Genomic DNA, 17,294 nt, shown 5'->3' with positions numbered 1-17,294 from the left:
TCCGTGCTTTACAAAAAGAAAAAACACAAAGAGCTGGAATTATTCAGCGGGTCAGGCAGCATCCCTGGAGCACACGGATAGTTGGTGTTTCAGGTTCAGTCTGAAGAAGAATCCAGATTAATAAAAAGGTCACCTATCCATGTTCTCCAGAGGTGCTGCCTGACCCACTGAGTTACTCTAGCACATTGTGACTTTAAATAAGCACCTGGCTTAAAAACTCAAAGGTACACAAAAAAGCTGGAGAAACTCAGCGGGTGCAGCAGCATCTATGGAGCGAAGGAAATAGGCAACGTTTTGGGCCGAAACCCTTCTTCAAACAGCAGTGCTGAACTACTATCTACCTCATTGGTGACCCTTGAACTGATCAGACTTTGCTGGCTTTACCTTGCACTAAACATTATTCCCTTCACACATATCTACACACTGTAAGTGGCTCGATGGTAATCATGTATTGTCTTTCTGCTGACAGGATAGCACGCAACAAAAGCTTTCCGCTGTTCCAATAAAACTCAACTGAGCCGATCTTCCCATTTATTATCACCCTGGCTTAGATGGGCCTAGCTTAAAGAATGTGTTGCAATTTCCTCTCTTTTTATCCCCTTTACCGCAATTGTTCCCCCAGGAACTATTCCTGGCCTCCTTCATTTCGCACACAAAGTGCTGCCTCATCAGATTTGATCAATACATTGACTGTAAAATCCCCTGACTGTGAACGCCAATGACTGTTTCACTTCCACCAGCGTCTTGGAAAACTCGGCCAATATCTAGCACCAGACGAAGTGATTTTTTTCTCTCTCCCCAAAAAAACATTTGGAAAACGAAGCGCTATCTTCAGTCCTGACCACAAGTTCCATTTCGTAGCCACAGGTAATATCTTCCTGTGTGGGTAGGAACTGCAGATGCTGGTTTCATCCGAAGATAGGCACAAAATGCTGGAGTAACTCAGCGGGACAGGCAGCATCTCTGGAGATAAGGAATGGGTGACGTTTCGGGTCATAAGATCATGTGATCGGAGTAGAATTAGGCCATTCGGCCCATCACGTCTACTCCACCATTCAATCATGGCTAATCTATCTCTCCCTCCTAACCCCATTCTCCTGCCTTCTCCCCGTAACCTCTGACACCCGCACTAATCAAGAACCTATCTATCTCTGCCTTAAATATATACACTGACTTGGCCTCCACAGCTGTCTGTGGCAAAGAATTCCACAGATTCACCAGCCTCTGACGAAAGAAATCCCTCCCCATCAGATGTGTGACCTCTGGTCCTAGACTCTCCCACTACTAGAAACATCCTCTCCATGGTCACTCTATCTGGGCCACTTTCCTGAGCTAAACCAGACCCAAAATCAGATTAAAACTGTGACCTTTCTATGGGGCACAATAATCGACAGTGACCAACCAAACAAATGGGTGGATAGACACAAAGTGCTGGAGTAACTCAGCGAGTCAGGCAGCGTCTCTGGAGAAAAAACGATGGGTGATGTTTTGGGTGGAAACCCTTGTCTGAAGAAGGGCCGCGAACTGAAATGTGTACCTCAGGTGCTGTCTGTGAGGAGTTTGCATGATCTCCCTGTGATGTGTGGGTTTCCTCCAGTTGCTCCGGTTTCCTCCCACATCCCAAAGACGTACAGGTTTGTAGGCTTAATGGCCCTCTGTAAATTTACCTCAGCGGGTAGGTAGAAGGGTCTCGACCCAAAACGTCACCCATTCCTTCTTGCCAGAGATGCTGCCTGTCCCGCTGAGTTCCTCCAGCATTTTGTGTCTATCTTCAGTTTAAACCAGCATCTGCAGTTCCAAGGCGCTCCCGTGTGGGCGGTCCGGCTCCTGGCTGGAAGGTGCTCCCGTGAGGGCGGCCCGGTGCGGGGCTGAGACGCTCCCGTGTGGGCGGCCCGGTGCTGGGCTGAGACGCTCCCGTGAGGGCGTCCCGGTGCGGGGCGGAGACGGTGCTCCAGTGGCTGAGGCGGTGTTCTGGCTGCGGCGACCTGAATCCGGGGCTCGGCCGCAGGCCAGTGGATGACATCGTCGGGAGCTCGCGGGTCACAGGTTGATGCCTGTTTTCCGGAGCTCCCGTGGCAACAACTGCGTCCGCTGGACTGGAGGGCGGCAGCTTCGACCACCCCCGGGCCGCGGAGCTTGAACCGCGGGACTGACTTACCATCGCCCGGTGGGGAATCGCCTCAGCGCAGAGGGAGAAGAGGAGGGAAGAGACTGCAACCCTAAGATTTTTGCCTCCATCACAGTGAGGAGGTGCTTGGTGAACTCACTGTGGTGGATGTTAATTTGTGTTTATTGTGTGTTTTGTTGTTTATTATTACATGTATGGCTGCAGGCAACGACATTTCGTTCAGACCGAAAGGTCTGAATGACAAATAAAGGATTCAATTCAATTCAATTAAATTCTTACACATTAGCATGTAGGGAGTGGATGCGAAAGTGGCCAACATAGATCTAGTGCGAGTGGGTGATCGATGGTCAGCATGGACTTGGTGGGCCGAAGGGCCAGCTTTGCACGCTGTATCTCTAAACTAAACTATTATCAGCATTCAATTGAAAAATAATCTATTTCAGGTAACTTCATTCAAGATTATTAAACTGTTTAAGAGTAATACTTACAGAATGCAATGTCAGTCCAAATCTTTTCTAAATTATACAAAACATGGGCTTTTTGAGTTTGGATGGATTCTTTCAGCTTTCTGTAATTTTTCGTTATCACACAAGGGGATATTATTTATATAATTCCTAACCATAAATGAACCTATTTTTGTTTTTAGATGTATGTGTCAAGAGTGTTTAATTGTCATATGTCTCGAATCCGATCAATGAAATTCTTATATAGTCACAAAGTGCTGGAGTTACTCAGCGGGTCAGGCAGCATCTGTGGAGAAAAAGAATGGGTGACGTTTTGGGTAGGGACTATTCTTCAGACTCATTCTTGCAGCAGCACAACAGAAATCTAAGGATAGTTGAGCGATACAGCGTGGATACACGCCCTTCTGCCCAACTTGCCCTCACTGACCAACATGCCTCATCTACACTAGTCCCACCAGCCAGGTTTGGGCCCCTGTCCCTCGAAACCTGTCCTATTCTATAGTACTTAGCAGACACCATTTTATCAGGCGACTGAATCATTCTACCACAACCAGACAGCAGTCCTAAACTACTGGAGGAAGGAACTGCAAATGCTTGTTTAAACCGAAGATAGATGCCAAATGCTGGAGTAACAGGCTGCATCTCTAGATCGAAGGAATGGGCGCATTTCGGGTCGAGACCCTTCTTCAGTCTATCTAAGAATTTCATTTATTCAGATTCGGGACATATGACCCGAAACGTCATCCATTTCTTCTCTCCAGAGATGCTGCCTGTCCCGCTGTGTTACTCCAGTCCTGAACTACTATCTACCTCATGGGGGACCTTCGGACTATTCTTGATCAGACTTTGCTGGCTTTACCTTGCACTAAACGTTATTCCTTTATCACGCATCTACACACTGTAAATGGCTCGATTGTCATCATGCATTGTCTTTCCGCTGACTGGATAACACGCAACAAAAGCTTTTCACTGTACCTCGGTACAGGTGACAATAAACTAAACTGAACTAAATCATAATAGTCAAGTCAAGTCAAGTCTCATTTATTTATATAGCACATTTAAAAAACAACTCTCGTTGGCCAAAGTGCTTTACAATGGTATGAGGATAGTATAACAAACAAACTACATAATATAGCCCTCGCTCAAAGGACGTCAAGAAAGGCTTGGGAGTACAGATGAGTTTTTCGTCTACACTTAAAGGAGTCGATGGAGGGGGCAGTTCTGATGGGAAGGGGGATGCTGTTCCACAGTCTAGGAGCTGCAACCGAAATTGTCGCCCCTGAGCTTATGCCTAGACCGCGGGATATTCAGTAGCCCCAAGTCGGCCGATCTGAGGGACCTGGAGGTGATGTGGTGGGTAAGCAGAATTTTAATGTAGGAGGGGGCAAGCCCGTTAAGGGCTTTGTAAACATAGAGGAGGGTCTTGACATAAGCATAAAGAAGGATTTTGACAAGGATAACAAAAAAGTTATCAGGCAACTGAATCATCCTACCATAACCAGAGAACAGTCCTGAACTACTATTTATTGTTTAAGAAATAACTTCTCCTTGTTACCGTCAGGCAGATAATACAGGAGGTACACAAAAATGCTGGAGAAACTCAGCGGGTGCAGCAGCATCTATGGAGCAAAGGAAATAGGCGACGTTTCGGGCCGAAACCCTTCTTCAGACTGACAGGGGGGGGGGGGGGGAGAAGGAAGGGAAAAGGGGGCACAGGATAATACAGGAGCATGGCTGCACGCACCACCAGACTTAAGAACAGTTTTTTACATCATGCCATCAGGCTTCTGAACTCATAAACACATCATATATGTTGATTATTTTATTTATTATTGTCTTTTACCCACCAATGTCACTTTTATCTTATCTTATTTTATCTTATTTTTATCCTTGCAATATAATTGCTGAGGTGACCCGTTGTCTTGTCAAAAACATTTCATTGTACCGTTGACCCTGTGTTAGCCTACATATGACAAATAAAATTGAACTGAACTGAGGAATTCTCTGCCTCGGAAGGCGGTGGAGGCAGCTTCTCTGGATGCTTTCAAGAGAGAGATAGATAGGGCTCTTAAAAATAGTGGAGTCAGGGGATATGGGGAGAAGGCAGGAACGGGGTACTGATTGGGGATGATCAGCCATGATCACATTGAATGGCGGTGCTGGCTCGAAGGGTCGAATGGCCTACTCCTGCACCTATTGTCTATTGTCTATTGAACTGAACTGCAGATGTTGGAAAAATCAAAGGTAGACAAAAATGCTGGAGGAACTCAGCAGGTGAGGCAGCGTCTATGGAGCGAAAGGGATAGGCAAAGTTTCGGGTCGAGATCCTCCTTCAAGGGTCTCGACCCGAAACATCACCAATTCCTTCGCTCCATAGATGCTGCCTCACCCGCTGAACTACTATCTACCTCATTGGTGACCCTCGGACTACCTTAGAAATTACAAAAAATACTACTAGATTAAGAGAATTTCAGAACAATTGCAAACACAAACCTCGGATATTCTTGCTACTCATTTACCGCACATCTCAGTGAATTGTCTTCTGCGGCAATACTTGATGCAGGCACAACTCATCTGGCCCAACAGCTGTGTTCCATGCTGAGGAGAGCTGGCCCCCTGAGGGATAAAAACACAGGCAGTCTCCATTGTGGCTTTGTTTACTTGGGTTCCACTGGAGATCCTGCTTCACACTTTCTCGATGTCTTAAAACAGGGCATCGATGCAGTGTTACATTCCAGCAACAAGTTATTTACATTTTAAGACTGCTGTTGTTAGGTCCCATGTGTAGGAAGGAACTGCAGATGCTGGTTTACACTGAAGATAGTCACAAAATGCTGGAATAACTCTACGGGACAGGCAGCATCTCTGGAGAGAAGGAATGGGTGACGTTTCGGGTCGAGACCCTTCTTCCGACGTGCTCCAGCATTTTGTGTCTATCATAGAAAACATAGAAACATAGAAAATAGGTGCAGTAGTAGGCCATTCGGCCCTTCGAGCCTGCACCGCCATTCAATGTGATCATGGCTGATCATCCAACTCAGTATCCTGTACCTGCCTTCTCTCTATACCCCCTGATCCCTTTAGCCACAAGGGCCACATCTAACTCCCTCTTAAATATAGCCAATGAACTGGCCTCAACTACATTCTGTGGCAGAGAATTCCACAGATTCACCACTCTCTGTGTAAAAAATGTTTTTCTCATCTCGGTCCTAAAAGATTTCCCCTTGATCCTTAAACTGTGACCCCTTGTCCTGGACTTCCCCAACATCGGGAACAATCTTCCTGCATCTAGCCTGTCCAACCCCTTAAGAATTTTGTAAGTTTCATTGTTTGTCGCATGCTCCATAATATTAATCTATTTGCATTTTTAAATTTAAACATTAGCCTTCTAACATTTCAGTCCACAGCGGTAGAGTTGCAGCCTCACAGCGCCATAGTTCCGGGTTCAATCCTGACTACGGGTGCTGTCTGTACGCTGTTTGCAACTTCTCCCTGTGACCACGTGGGTTTTCTCCAGGTGCTCCGGTTTCCTCCCACACTCCAAAGACGCACTGGTTTGTAGGTTAATTGGCTTCGGTAAAGATAGTAAATTGTCCCTAGTGTGTGTAGGATAATGCTAGTGTACGGGGATCGCTGGTCGGCACAGTCTCGGCGGGCCGAAGGGCCTGTTTCTATGCTCCATCTCCAAACTAAAAACTAAACTAAGACTCCCAACTCAAAAAACGTCGTTTAACCGTGTTCCCCGGAGACGCTGCCTGACCCGCTGAGTTACTCCAGCACTTTGTGTGCATTTGCGTATTAACCAGCATCTGCAGTTCTTTTTTTTGACGCGTTACTACGACATTCCACGTTTGTTTATTCTCCACAAACTTAAAGCCAGATCATTGAAGAAAAAAAACAAATCTGTAACATAGGGTCTTTTTCGAAGTGCGAAAAGTATATGAAATATTGAACATTTTCAGATTCCTCTATTTTAAGTTGTAAGGACAACTCCAACCGTAAACAATTAAATGAAAATATGCTTTGTGGTAACGTTTGCTAGAAAGTGTGTTGCTTCAGTAAAGAACAATGAGGCAGTTCACTTGAACGATGGTGTATTAAATTGGTGATCAATTGTAGGCGAGAACCTCCGAGCAAACTCAAACCGGGAACTCAGTTGGATTCTTATGGACACATTCTTCGCTACAAGGACCCCCACTTCATTGTGACAGTAGCAAGATTAATGCACAGAAGCCAAGAGATGTCATGGCTTACTACCCACGACATAAAGGGCACCTTCAGTCTAAGCGGTAGGCCAGCTTTAACCCGCCCAGGCACAGAATGCTCAAGAAATCAAACGGGAAGATCTCTCACAGCAGATAATCAATCAAATCACCGCTTTAAATTGAAAAAAAACTTTACCAAAACATACTCAACGGTATCAGTTTGTGATGTGTAAAAACTCCCCGCACTTACCTTCTCGTCGACTTCTTCAAAATTAGTCATGTGGTTTTCTTTAACATACTGATCGTCAAGAGATTCAAGTGTTTTCACACAAGACCACAAGATATAGTAGAATTAGGCCATTCGGCCCATCGAGTCCACTCTCCTAACCCCATTTTCCTGCCTTCTTCCCAAAGAAGGGAATGGAATAGGATAACTTTATTGCCACATGTGACTAGGTACAGTGAGATTCTTTGCTTGCATCCCCAATGTGTACACATAGCAGCCACCTATGGCTCTGACAGTTACAAATCACGCCGCCCCCCCCCCCCCCCCCCCGTTATTCTACCCCCCCCCTCCCACCACCATGGCGGTCCTCCCACACCAGGTCCCCATAACCCTTGACACCCGTTCTAATCAAGAATCTATCTATCTCTGCCTTAAAAATATCCACTGACTTGACCTCCACAGCCCTCTGTGGCAATGAGTTCCACAGATTCACCACCCTCTGACTAAAGAAGTTCCTCCTCACCTCCTTTCCAAAAGAGCTCCTTTTAATTCTGACTAAAAAGGGGGCGCCCTTCAATTCCAGTTTCCTTGTCTTATGTTCCAGATAGAACAATGTAATTCTCACTTGTAGCAGCACAACAGAATGTGTAAACATGGTACACTGTAAACAATATAATAAATGCAAGAGAATAAAGTTCAGTGTGTATATATACACACGCACACTCACAAATACACATATATATATATATATATATATATATGATCTAGATATACATACATATACATATATATATATACACACACTCACAAATACACATATACATGTGTCATATACACACATACACACACACACACTCACACAAATACACATATATATAGGTCATACACATACACACACACACACTCACTCACAAATACACACATATATATAGGTCATACACACACACACACACACACACACACTCACAAATACACATATATATATAGGTCACACACACACACACACACACACACACACACACACAAAAACACATATATATAGGTCATACACACACACACACACACACACTGACACACTCACAAATACACATATATATATAGGTCATACACACTCACTCACAAATACACATATATATATAGGTCATATACACACACACACACACACACACACACACACACACACACACACACACACACACACACTAATAGTGCAGCTGCTAACATTGCCGTTTGTCTAAAATTGAACAGGTAGGTCATTCTAGAAATGCGCTCCAATCAACGAGAAATGAAATGGAGTCATTGTCTGGAAGGTGACACTGAGTTTTCCCTGTGAATGAGAATAGCAGTGTATCGTCGTGCTGGATGAGACCATGGATATTCTTTAACAGTGTAGACTGGTTTGTATACATCACCATAATTACTTGCCACCCCACCAGGATGATGATACCCCTTCAAACCTCAGCACGCCATTTTGACTGCGAGTGGTATTGCAGTGTGAGTTGGTATTTATAAACATTTGGAGTAAAAGTCCTGTGGTACGGGAATTGTCCACTTAACCATCACGAAGGCAAGTCACAACATTTGTAATACGACTGCATTCAATAGACTGCGTGAGTTGGAAGGAACTGCAGATGCTGGTTTAAACCGAAGATAGACACAAAAAAGCTGTTCAAGAAGGAACTGCAGGCGCTGGAGAATCAAAGGTAGACAAAATTGCTGGAGAAACTCAGCGGGTGCGGCAGCATCTATGGAGCAAAGGAAATAGGCAACGTTTCGGAGACTGCAAGGTGACTTGGATAGGCTGGGTGAGTGGGCAAATGTTTGGCTGATGCAGTATAATGTGGATAAATGTGAGGTTATCCATTTTGGTGGCAAAAACAGGAAAGCAGACTATTATCTAAATGGTGGCCGACTAGGAAAAGGGTAGATGCAGCGAGACCTGGGTGTCATGGTACACCAGTCATTGAAAGTAGGCATGCAGGTGCAGCAGGCAGTGAAGAAAGCGAATGGTATGTTAGCTTTCATAGCAAAAGGATTTGAGTATAGGAGCAGGGAGGTTCTACTGCAGTTGTACAGGGTCTTGGTGAGACCACACCTGGAGTATTGCATACAGTTTTGGTCTCCAAATTTGAGGAAGGACATTATTGCCATAGAGGGAGTGCAGAGAAGGTTCACCAGACTGATTCCTGGGATGTCAGGACTGTCTTATGAAGAAAGACTGGATAGACTTGGTTTATACTCTCTAGAATTTAGGAGATTGAGAGGGGATCTTATAGAAACTTACAAAATTCTTAAGGGGTTGGACAGGCTAGATGCAGGAAGATTGCTCCCGATGTTGGGGAAGTCCAGGACAAGGGGTCACAGCTTAAGGATAAGGGGGAAATCCTTTAAAACCGAGATGAGAAGAACTTTTTTTCACACAGAGAGTGGTGAATCTCTGGAACTCTCTGCCACAGAGGGTAGTCGAGACCAGTTCATTGGCTATATTTAAGAGGGAGTTAGATGTGGCCCTTGTGGCTAAGGGGATCAGAGGGTATGGAGAGAAGGCAGGTACGGGATACTGAATTGGATGATCAGCCATGATCATATTGAATGGCGGTGCAGGCTCGAAGGGCCGAATGGCCTACTCCTGCACCTAATTTCTATGTTTCTATGTTTCTATGAAACGTTGCCTATTTCCTTCGCTCCATAGATGCTGCCGCACCCGCTGAGTATCTCCAGCGATTTTGTCCACCCACAAAAAAGCTGGAGCAACTCAGGGGGACAGGCAGCATCTCTGGAGAGAAGGAATGGGTGATGTTTCGGGTCAAGTCAGAAGAAGGCTCTTGACTGGAAACGTCACCTATTCCTTCTATCCAAAGATGCTGCATGTCCCGCTGAGCTACTCCAGTGTTTTGCGTCTATCTTCTGAACATCTTTTCCCTGAGGCTCTCCCAAACTACACACAATAGTATAGAATATTAGTCTCGTTTTTGAGACAGATCGATCGACTACATCTTTAAATCGTTTCATGCAGCATGGAAACAGGCCCTTCGGCCCAACTCGTCCATGCTAATCAAATGTACCATCTAAACTCGTTCCATTTGCCCGCATTATATGGTGGTGCTGGCTCGAAGGGCCGAATGGCCTACTCCTGCACCTATTGTCTATTTGGCCCCCATCCCTCTAAACCTTTCCTATTCGTGTACCTTTCCAAATGTCTTTTAAATATTGTTACAATGCCTGCCTCAACTACCTCCTCTGGCAGCTCCTTCCATACACCCACCTCTCTCTGCGTGGAAAAAGTTGCCCCTCAGTTTCTTACTAAATCTTTCCCCTCTCACCTTAAATGTCTGTATGTCCTGTGATTCTTCATTACCCTAACCCGGGGGAAAGATTCTCTACGTCTACCTTACCCCTCAGCCTCTTATGCTCCAAGGAATAATGTCCTAGCCTGCCTACTCCCTCCCGATAGATCAAGCCTTTGAGTTGCTGGATAAGCAACAATATTAGGGGCTGCAAAGTGGCACAGCAGTGGAGATGCTGCCTTACAGCTCCAAAGACCCGGGTTCGATCCTGACTACGGGCGCTGTCTGTTCGGAGTTTGTAAATTCTCCCCGTGACCTGCGTGGGTTTTCTCCGGGTGCTCCAGTTTCATCCCGTACTCCAAAGACGTACAGGTTTACAGATTAGCTTGTGTAGATTTGTGTAAGGGGTCGGGGCAGACTCGTTGGGCCGAAGAGCCTGTTTCTGTCCTGTATCTCTGAGCTAAACTGGTGAGTGTTGGAACAAAGGCACACAACTCTAAAGTATGAATGAGCTTCTCCTGATTAAAATTAAAATTAAATTTCTTTATTTATATAGCACATTTTTAGTCAACTTGCATTGACCCCAAAGTGCTTCACATAATTACATCCACACACACAGGCAAAGGTGGGTGAAGTGTCTTGCCCAAGGACACACACAGGCAAAGGTGGGTGAAGTGTCTTGCCCAAGGACACACACAGGCAAAGGTGGGTGAAGTGTCTTGCCCAAGGACACAAGGACAGTATGCACTCCAAGCGGGATTCGAACCAGCTACCTTCCGGTTGCCAGCCGAACACTTAGCCCATCGTGCCATCTGTCGCCCCAGATAAAGAAAATATGTCCATCTCCCCCTCGAAAAATACGTGAATAAGTCCGTTTGAAACAAACAAAATTCGACTCAGTTCCCAAATGAATAATGAATAAGTGCCTGCATTAGATTTGTTTTTTTTTTGTTGTCTGGCTGGTGAATGGGAATTTCAATTTTGTAATCTCGTTGACTTCTCTCAAGTTTCCAGCAGGAATAATTCAACCATATCAAACTTCATGTGAAAATCCACTCCGACTTTCCACCTCATGGTCCACCCATGAAGAAATGTTAAAAATTGTCCAAACACATTCCTGAAGTTGCAGTTAGCTGCAACCTTGACAACAAGAAACCGCGTGGATAATAGGATGAATCAATTTTGCCGTTCAAAGAATGGAAAGTTTGGGATAGCAAACGGCAATGCAAAATTGAGGATTATTCCCTTGCAAATAATAGCAAGAACACACAGCTTCATTAAAGTTGTATTTTGAGCTTCGAAAGTCAGTTCATGACGTCCACGTTGGGTTTTGTTATCGGGAAGCATCACAGCACGGTTTGGGAACAGCTCCATCCAACACCGCAGGAAATTGCAGCGAATTGTGGACGCAGCCCGGACCATCGCACAAACCAACCACCCTTCCAGTCTGAAGAAGGGTTTCGGCCCGAAACGTTACCTATTTCCTTCGCTCCATAGATGCTGCTGCACCCGCTGAGTTTCTCCAGCATTTTTGTGTACCTTCGATTTTCCAGCATCTGCAGTTCCTTCTTGAACACCCTTCCATTGACTCCATTTATACATCGCGCTGCCTCGGCAAGGCCAGCAGCATCATCAAGGACCAGCCTCACCCTGGCCACACCCTCTTCTCCCCTCTCCCATCAGGCAGCAGGTACAGAAGTGTGAAAACGCACACCTCCAAATTCAGGGACCAGTTTCTTCCCAGCTTTTATCAGGCAACTGAACCATCCCACCAACAACTAAAGAGCAGTCCTGAACTACTATCTACTTCATCGATGACCCTCAGACTATCATAGATCGCACTTTACTGGCTTTACCATGCTATAAACGTTATTTCCATATCATGTGTACACGGTAAATGGCTGGATTGTAATCATGTATTGTCTTTCCGCTGACTTGTTAGCACGCAACAAAAGCTTTTCACTGTACCTCAGTACATGTGACAATAAACTAAACTGAATCGAAACTGAAACTGGCACGATTTAAGTAGAAGATAGACACAAAATGCTGGAGTAACTCAGCGGGACAGGCAGCATCTCTGGAGAGAAGGAAGGGGTGACGTTTTGCGTCGAGACCCTTCTTCAGTCCGGCATTTTGTGTCTATCTTCGGTTTAAACCAGCACTTGCAGTTCCTTCCAACATTTGATTTAAGTAGAGTCTGTGAAATTCTCTGCCTCAGAAGGCGGTGGAGGCAGGTTGTCTGGATGCTTTCAAGAGAGAGCTAGATAGGGCTCTTAAAAATAGCGGAGTCAGGGGATATGGGGAGAAGGCAGGAACGGGGTAATGATTGGGGATGATCAGCCATGATCGCATTGAATGGCGGTGCTGGCTCGAAGGGCAGAATGGCCTACTCCTGCACCTATTGTCTATTGTCTATAGAATGATTTAGTCTCTCCATAACATGCAACTTCTGTGGTGGATCTTGCAATGTGGCTTTCTATTTGGGCCACATACACAGTTAAACAAGTCATTCAGGCTTCAGGTATTTTACAAAGTTGGCACGTATCAAATGTCCCGGATAAATGGAGTTCAGCACAGACCAATACCTACGCTACAGTTGAAAATCCTGAATCTTGATAGCCAGGGAACACAGAACATTACAGCACAGGATAGCTGTGCCAAACATGACACCAAGCTAAACTAATTGGCTTTATAAGGCACTAGTGGGGCCACATTTGGATAATTGCGAGCAATTTTGGGCCCTATATCTGAAGAAAGATGCGCTAGCATTGGGGAGGTCCCAGAGGAGGTTTACAAGAATGATCCTGAGGATGATTGGGTTAACGTATGAGGAGCGTTTGATGGCTCTGGGCTTGTACTCGCTGGAATTCATTGATGCAAACGGCTGTGGAGGCCAAGTCATTGGGTATTTTTTAAAGTGGGGAGCCTGTGCATAGCCTCTCCCACTAGTGGAAACATCCTTTCCATGTCCACTCTATCAATGCCTTTAATTATTTGGTACGTTTCAATGAGACCCTCTCCCCTCATCCTTCCAAACTCCAGAAGGAACAGGCACAGAAGCGTCAAACACTCATCATACGTTAACCCAATCATCCTGGTAAATCTCTTCTGGACCCTCTCCAAAGCCAGCACATCCTTCCTCAGATATGTGGCCCAGAATTGCTCACAATACTCCAAATGTCGCCTGACCAGCGCCTTATAAAACATCAGCATTACATCCTTGCTTCTATATCCTACTCCTCTCGAAATGTCCGACTCAGCCTGCAAATTAATCCTGCACCAGCACTCCTTTGCACCTCCGATTTCTGAATCCATTTCTGAACCCCATTTAGAAAATAGTCAATTTAATAAAGTGACCCAAAATGTACTTTGAAGGGGCCTGTCCCACTTGGGCGACCTAATCCGCGAGTTCTGGCGAGTTTGCCCTCGACTCATACTCGCAGCATGGTCGACACGAGGTCGTAGGAGGTCTTCGTAACTCTCCTTCATGCTCGAGAGTGGTCTCAGCGCACTCGAGGCCTCAGCTAGGTCGCGGCGTTTTGTTCTATATGTTAAAAAATGCCCGCGAGTAAAAAAAGGTTGCCATGGAAAAAAAATCTATACTTTTTTTACTCGTAGGCTTAGTCGTAATAGGTCGGCATGTTAGTCTAGGTAATCGAGGGTAGTCGAAGGTAGTCGTAGATAGTCTTCATCATAGTCGAAGGGAGGTCGAAGGAGGTCGTCTTCACTCTCCACTATTCGGTGTCCAATTTTCCCGAAGTTAGTCGTGGCTGGTCGAAGCTAGTCTTCAACATAATTGAAGGAAGTTGAACGAGGTCTTCAACATGTCATTTTTTTCCAAACTCTTTTAAACTCGCCAATTAGGTCGCCCAAGTGGGACAGCCCCTTTAACATCCAAGTGTAGCGAATCAGCAAAATATATATTTTTTAAATATCTTCAGAAATCTGGCAAACAATTCCAGGAGTATAATTACATTGAATATTTTGATATCCAAAACTCCAAAAATAACCGAGTCATGTTCCAGAGTCGTGTATGGCCTCTTAGAAAAGACCACCTCACCTTGCCTTGGCTCGATAGTATAATTACTGCACAATGCTTTGCCAATGTTGAGCAGTGCGCTGGGACACGTTAACTTATAACATTTAAACTGAATTTTATTTACAGAATGTGGGTCCTCGCCCTATTGAGACATGAGCCAACATGGAAACTTGCAACCAGGACCCAAAATCTCTCTGTTGGCCAGGAAATTCCAATTTCACAGCCAGGCAGAGAAAAGAACACCTTACCTGCCAAACATAGACACCAGGTGCTGGAGCTATGTCTGCGGGCCAGGCAGTATCCCTGGAGAAAAATGGTGGATGACGTTTCGGGTCGGGACCCTTCTTCAGATTGAAAGTAGAGGTAGGGGGATGAAAATGGAGGTAGGAATAGGCCAGATTAAAAAGAAATAATCAGCGCTGGCAACAGATGACCAAGGAAGTGTGGAGCCCACAATGGTCCATTGTTGTTTAAGAAGGAACTGCAGATGCTGGAAAATCGAAGGTACACAAAAATGCTGGAGAAACTCAGCGGGTGCAGCAGCATCTATGGAGCAAAGGAAATAGGCAACGTTTCGGGCTGAAACCCTTCTTCAGACTGAGTTTCTCCAGCATTTTTGTGTACCTATGGTCCATTGTTGGCTGGGGAAGAGGTGACAATGAAGGGATATGGGGAGAGGGCAGGAGAATGATGTTGAGCGGGAGAGATAGATCAGACATGATTGAATGGCAGAGTAGACTTGATGGGCCGGATGGCCTAGTTCTCAGCATAGAACTTATGAACACAGGAATATGGAACCAATAGGATGACTTGTGTAGGGGTGGGAGGGGGAAGGGAATGTATCTATCTTTGGTATAAACCAGCATCTGCAGTTCCTTCCTACACATGTTACCTTCCCAACTGCAAATAGATGTGTCAGCTGTTGATAGAGACTTTAACCAGTTCCACTCTATGTTTCAGAGTTGGAGAATATTTTTTCTTGGGTTTTCTCAGTTGTAATTCTCCTGCATGTGCCTAAATGGATATTTTCGAGGCAGAGATAGATAGATGCTTGATTAGTAGAGGTGTCTGCGGTTATGGGGAGAAGCCAGGAGAGAGCTTGGGTAGGGAGGATGTTTCCACTAGTGGGAGAGTCTAGGACTAGAGGTCATAGTCTCAGAATCAAAGAACGTTCTTTTAGGAAGGAGATGAGGTGGAATTTCTTTAGTCAGAGGGTGGTGAATCTATGGAATTCTTTGCCACAGATGGCTGTGGAGACAAATCAGTGGATATATTTAAGGCAGAGATAGATAGATTCTTGATTAGAACAAATGTCAGAGGTTATGGGGAGAAGGCAGGAGAATGGAGTTAGGAGGGAGAGATAGATCAACCATGATTGAATGGCAGAGTAGACTTGATGGGCCAAATGGCCTGATTCTGCTCCTAACACGTGAACTTAAATTTCTTGCTGCATCTCTTGCTGAAACTTCTTTTAAGTTTGTTGATGTTTCATGCACCAAGGGTTATTTAACTCAACACCCCTCCTATGAGGGAGTTAGATGTGGCCCTTGTGGCTAATGGGATCAGGGGGTATGGAGAGAAGGCAGGGATGGGATACTGAGTTGGATGATCAGCCATGATCATATCGAATGGCGGTGCAGGCTCGAAGGGCCGAATGGCCTACTCCTGCACCTATTTTCTATGTTTCTATGTTTCTATCCCTCTCCCTCTCTGTGGCAAGCCCATAAAGTGACTCAAAGACTGATGCCTCCACTCTGTCTCAGTCTGAAGAATGGTCTCCACCAGAAACATAACCCATCCCTTCTCTCCAGAGATGCTGCCTATCCCGCTGAGTTACTCCAGCATTCTGTGTCTACCTTCGATTTAAACCAGCATCTGCAGTTCTTTCCTATATCTGTATATATATATATTGATATTTATTTGGCCCAGCCTGTTTGTTACACAGCGAGCAAACAAACCGCAATACATGCACATCCTGCTATTTTTCATAAAAGTCGCAACCCCCATTGTAAAAGAAGATGAAAGTTACCTGCAGAAGTGCATTGAAATTCCCGCAGGTTTGTGCCGCATTCTCCGCGCTGTGATTGCGGAATCCGCTACTGGGGAGCGCTGGCTCTTTGGGGTGCGAGAGGGGGGGAGACCTTGCTCCAGGTCTATATCCTGTCACCCCCACTTTATATCAAATTGCAGAAAAGTCACCAGAGTTTCGATCAGGAAGTAAATTGGTGCAATGAATAGCAATCCCCCCCCCTCTTAATGGTTTGCAACAAGGAATATACACAGTTTGAATCAGGCACCCTCATCCCCCGAAATTGTAACGCTTGTTTTACCAGACGGAGACACAAGGAACTGCAGATGGTGGAATATTGAGGAGTGAGATATATTACAATACTATGTATGTATAATTGTCTGGCGACTTTTAAAATACACTTATCGTGGCGCGTTCTGGTTTTAAATAGATGCCGGCGGTTGTTGGCATGTTTCCCCCCTCTCTTAGATAACACTTATTAAAAAAAATTTCCAAAAGGGGAAGGGGTAAGAAGCCATCAGTGATGAATGGTCCGTTGATACACCAGGCAACATATCAGCTTTCTGTCAATATTTGGCAACGCGTTTTGTTGCTATTTTTGTTTTCAAGGCAGTGTGGTGGACGACACCGGGTTTGCTAATCCTCAAGGATTTGTCTCTTTAGGGTTAGATGAGTATCAATTCAATTCAGGAGCATTATATTGAAGAACCTAAAACTGAGAAGCGCGAATGAGCAACCGCTTTTTTTTTTTGGTCACCCGCCCTGAATTTTGTACTTATACAGAAATTAAATCTCCATGGTCCAATTTTAAACATCTAATTCCAAACAAATGTTTTTCGTTCCACCCGTTCCACCCCCCCCCCCCCCCCCCCCCCCCCCCCCCCCCCCCATATAAATATCGCAGTAGGGGCATATT

This window comes from Amblyraja radiata, chromosome 17 (assembly GCF_010909765.2).
Source record: "Amblyraja radiata isolate CabotCenter1 chromosome 17, sAmbRad1.1.pri, whole genome shotgun sequence".
NCBI lineage: Eukaryota > Metazoa > Chordata > Chondrichthyes > Rajiformes > Rajidae > Amblyraja > Amblyraja radiata.
The sequence above is the reverse complement of the archived record's forward strand: the minus strand, read 5'-3'. Positions refer to the sequence as shown.